At 47.9% G+C, this 4694-nt stretch overlaps 1 protein-coding gene across 3 annotated transcripts in view; it reads left to right on the top strand.

The window, feature by feature from the left end:
* The first annotated feature begins 3697 nt into the window (after positions 1-3697).
* Positions 3698-4694, top strand: part of Pdp1 (pyruvate dehyrogenase phosphatase catalytic subunit 1) — an 18467-nt gene continuing 17470 nt past the window's right edge. The window contains exon 1 of one of the 3 annotated variants that reach the window (XM_023701346.1): positions 3698-3818. The gene's annotated coding sequence lies outside the window, so the exon portion shown is untranslated. Of the gene's footprint in view, positions 3819-4393; positions 4531-4694 lie in introns of those variants that run through there. The other 2 variants (XM_023701344.1, XM_023701345.1) reach the window with 2 other exon arrangements.

The following is a 4694-nucleotide window of genomic DNA, read 5'->3' as shown; positions in this document are numbered from 1 at the left end:
ACTCTTCTATAGTTGCTGGGACAAAATACCTGACATCCAAAATGAAGGAAAGAAAAGTTTATTTTGCTGATGGTTTGTGGAGGTTTCAATCCATATTTGGCTGGCTCCAAGGCAGAGTGGCACATGGCAAGAGGCAGTAGTTCCTGGTGGCAGACAACAGCAAAACAGCAAGAGCTAAAAGAGAAGAGCAGTGGCAGAGATCCAGACATACAGCCCTTCCTTATATTGCGTTCAGGCTCTCTGCCCCAGGGCTGGCGTGGCTCTCACACCCATAATCCCTCACTGGGTCATGATGTAATCACAAACTCTAGAAGCCTGCCCCATGACTGCACGAGTCCTTCTGGGGACAGCTAGATACAAACCGTAACAGTGGTACAATACTCTCAGTGGTGGGCAATGGCAGAGAGGCTTTCTGTGAGCTGCATGGTCATGAGAGGAAACAGCTGATACTCAAGGCATGATGTCGTCAAGTTAGGATGTTCAGTAAGTTTAGGGGTGTTCAATACATTTTCAGCTTTTGAAGAATTTATTAGGGAGTGACTCCACTGTACATCCACAAGCATCTCTAAGTACCGCTCACACAGGCCCACAGGTACTCAGTCTTCTTACTAAAGGGACCTCAACCTAGTAATTAAGCAACCCCACATACCTACTTTTTTTGTCCTGTCAGTGAATAAGCAGAAATATCCTGCCAGGCAAAAGAATTCTTTCCCTAATTTTGCAAGACAATGAAGTTTGTTTTATTTTTCCTCTGTTTTGTCCTATTGATTTTTGAAATCTGATGAGAACACATTTCAAATAGAAAATGAGACAAATCTGAGAGCACCAGGAGCAGCCTCTGGTCGGAAGCAGATGAGCCACAAGACACCTTCTGCTTCTTCTGAGTAGATCATTTGTCAACTCACAGCATAGCTCCGAGTAAGTTAATTTTAAAGAAGCAACTGAACACAGATGGTTTACTTACTAATTGCTCACTGATATCTTAGCTGAATCCTGTAGGGAAATAGGAGCTAAGGAGAAATATGGCAAACCGACTACTGATTTTGGCAAAGGGCACAGTAAGTCAGCAATGAGCACACTAATAGCATCTCAGCCCCACTTGCAGGTCTATTTTAAGCTTCCTGGCTGGCATCACTGAAACTACTGGATCATCTGTATGCTGCCCAAGCTAATCTCCAATACCCCCTAAGAATCTATTCATCTTCCTATACTACCAGGTCACTCTGCTTGAGCATTTTCTTATTTCTATGTTAGTTATTGGAGAATGACTAAATATTAAAAGTCATGTTAGTTTTAATATCACAGAAAGCACGTGTGTAGACAAAGCAGGTATTCTTGCCTAGTGCTGTCGTTGGATCACACTATTAATGAAGCATCCTTCTCCCTCCTTGCCTGTTCCTTCTCTACAGCAATCCTGGGTTGTTTCAATGCTACTTTTCAACACTTTTCAATGATGATGTATCAACAGGTGTTCCCATGGCTAAAACAATCTGTGAGCTTAGAACAGCAAACTCACGGTCCTGCCTTAGCCTTGGCCACAGGTCACATGGTAACAAATAAAGCTTTCAAGGCTAGTGGTCAAACAGAATTCCAGTTAAAAACAAGAACAAGGTTTTTTTATGTAATGTTACAACTAGAGAACAAAACTTATACCTTTAAATGAGGTTATTTCAAATCCATCACTTTGGAGAGGCGTTATACTGATTCCAGAAATACTCTGGCATTCAATCTTGATGCCTCATTTTGTTCCCTAGTTGTAATGTTACATAATTCAGTGACGTGTGTGCAGTAAATAAACTTCTGGTGCCCCTGCAGAGATATCAGTCGCGGAGCCCTGGAAGAGGTTTTTTTGAATCCCACCTTCACTTCCCTCTGGCCTGGCCTTGTTCTTGTTTTTAACTGGAATTGTTTTTTTGATTATATTTTGTGGTGGCAAATATCAGATGTTTTTTTTTTTTTTTTTTTTTTTTTTTTTTTTTTGGGTGGGTATTCCTTTCAGAAATAGCTAGGGCATTCAGAATGAATAACAATAAAATGGGACAATCAATACTATTCTGCTATAAAACTAAAGAACTGATTATAATAAAACAAGTTGGAGTTTGCTATGCAGATTTGAAAACAAATTGAAAAAAGAATTTTAATAGTGCTCCAAACAATGGCAATATCAGTGTGGAATAAGGGTATATGCTGCCATGATAATTCTGATGAGGTTATCTCTGATGGATGTGTAGGTTTTGGAGACTATTTTCTATCGATAATTTTTAGGACAAAGTTTACAGAAACAGGGAAATCTACTAGGAACTTCTTTCATAGGGTCTCAGGCAGGAAGCCTTAATAACCCACTCACGAGCCGGCCTTGGCATCCACCCTTGCACAGTGGGCTCACAGGCAGTGAGATCATGAATTGAAACTCATCACCTGAGGTTCCAAGACTCTTCATTCTTTTAATAATACTAGTTTTAAGGCCAGAAGTGGTGGTGCCTGTAGTCCCAGCACTCAAGAGGCTGAGGAAGGAGGACTGCTGAGAGTTCAGATTTGGCTATATACTGCGTCCAAGGTCAGCCTGAACTTCATAGTAAAGCCCTGTCTCAAAAACAAGCACCAAACAACAACTAAGACTATAGCTACAGAATATTCTGTCCTTTGGGACCTCAGCCTCTTGTACTAAAGTCCTTAACCTAAAACATTGATCTGACATGCCTATAACAGTCAATTTTCTAGCAAGATATACATATGTCAATTCAATGCAGCCTTGTCAATTATTCCTCTTTTTATTTTTTATCTCACATATGAGGGAACTGAAGCACAATACAGGTTGTCCAAGACCATACAGTAGGCTGCAGAGGGAAATCTGAGGCAGTCTGACTCCAGCAATTTTCTTAGTTATTGTGCTATGTACCAGTTTATGCTGCTGCCACAAGTCGGGAGTGGGGTGGAGTGGGGTGGGGGCAGATAAAACAAATGAAGTAACAGAAAATGAAAAAAAAAAAAAAAGGTACTTGCAAATTTACAGGAAGCACAACTAGGGACAGGGTGAGGTAGATGTACTTATGTAAAGCAAGATGGGGCCAGAAGTCTAGCCACAAGTTCCCTGAGGCTAGCAAAAGACTAATTTGTTTAGAAGATAGAAGAGGCAGCTTGAAAGATCCAGGAATTCTGTATAACCCGTTTGGGTACATCTTTTCCTTTCTTACATAAATCAGATAATTCAGGATTAACAACTGCACAATATTGCTAACATGACAATCGAGTCCACATAACTTGGAAAACTGACAGGCTAGTAAAGAACTAAAGATTAGAAATCAGGGTCAACTCTTCAGTTTAACATTAAGCAGGATAAGTGCAATGACCACCTGACACCTCCAAGGAAACTTCCAGAGGACATTAGTTGGGATCTGTGTGAATGGCAGGAAGTGAAGCCACTGTCCCATAGATAAGCGTGGATGGAGGTAAGTGAAGTGCTCTGTGTCTGTAGTCACACGGAAGAGCAGTGATACCCTCGGCCTAACCTCAGCTCACAGGCAGAAGCTCAGTCTCCCGGTAGGGAAACGCAGCCATCACAGGACGGCCTGGAAGGGCGCTCCACACTTTAGTAGGCTGCATCCTACCCCTTCTCCTCTAACCACTCAGGACAAATGAGACAGATGATCCTGATTAGAAGTCCTTCAAGGCAGCTGGCCACACACCTGCTCCCCACGGGAAAGAACTCTTTCCTCAAAGTTGCCGCGCAACGCTGATCCGGCCAGCTTTCTCTCCCTGGGACTGAGACATGCAACAGGGAACAGCCGAACTCATGTTCCTTTAATCTGCAACTTGTGGTGGGCCAATGAAAAAAGAGACAAACTTGAATTTCGCTGTCTCGCCTTACATCGCAGGCGGAGAAGGGCTGCGGGAAGTTTGGTTTCCCGCTGGGCTGGGCGCCGCTCCACCGGACAGCCGGCACAGAGCGGCTGTCAAGCCGGCCTAGGGCTCCAGCGTCCCCAACCAAGGTGCCAGGGATTCGCGGAAGCCCGCCCGGCGGGGAGCCGCCCGGCCATGGGGCCCCCCATCCCCCGTGCTGAGACGCTGGGACCAGCCCGGCGCTCCCTCCTCCTCCGGCCAGCACAGCCAGCACCACGTCCCACCCCACGGCCAGCATCTCCCGAGCCCGGCTCAGATCCACCGTCCATCCGCCGCAGCAGCCGAGAGCGGTCACGTGGGCAGCCACCAGGAACCAACGGGCGGGGGCGCCGAATGGAAGGGATTGTCTGACCTCCATGACGTCACAAAACTGGCAGACCGCGCGCGCCTCTTCCGCCCCAGCCCGGCAGGCGGCGGCCCGCTCTCCGCCCACTCGCTCCCGAGTAGCCAATCAGGAGGCAGGGAGCGCTCGGGTCGGACCTAGCGGGCGGGGCAGGGGCGCGGAGCGGGCTGACCCGGGGCGAGGTTCCGCGCTCCGGGTAGCTGCGCGCGGCTGCGGGAGGGAGGGACGCCCGAGGGTGCCCCGCCGCCTGCCGGTCGGGAGGAAGCGGTCGGCCTCCGCTGTGCCCGGTTCGTATTCTCCACTCCCGGACCCCGGTCGCCCCGTCCGGGGTCCCCTCCCCAGCCCGAAGTTGTGAGGGGGCGTCGGGCTCGGGACGCGAGCGAGGGCGGGCAGTGGGCAGGCGGGCCGGGCCCCGAGGGCCAGGTGCGCCGGGTGCCGGGCTGCGGCGCGG

Source organism: Octodon degus, unplaced genomic scaffold (assembly GCF_000260255.1).
Source record: "Octodon degus isolate 3935 unplaced genomic scaffold, OctDeg1.0 scaffold00134, whole genome shotgun sequence".
Taxonomy (NCBI): domain Eukaryota; kingdom Metazoa; phylum Chordata; class Mammalia; order Rodentia; family Octodontidae; genus Octodon; species Octodon degus.
This window is presented reverse-complemented; position numbering and strand designations above follow the sequence as displayed.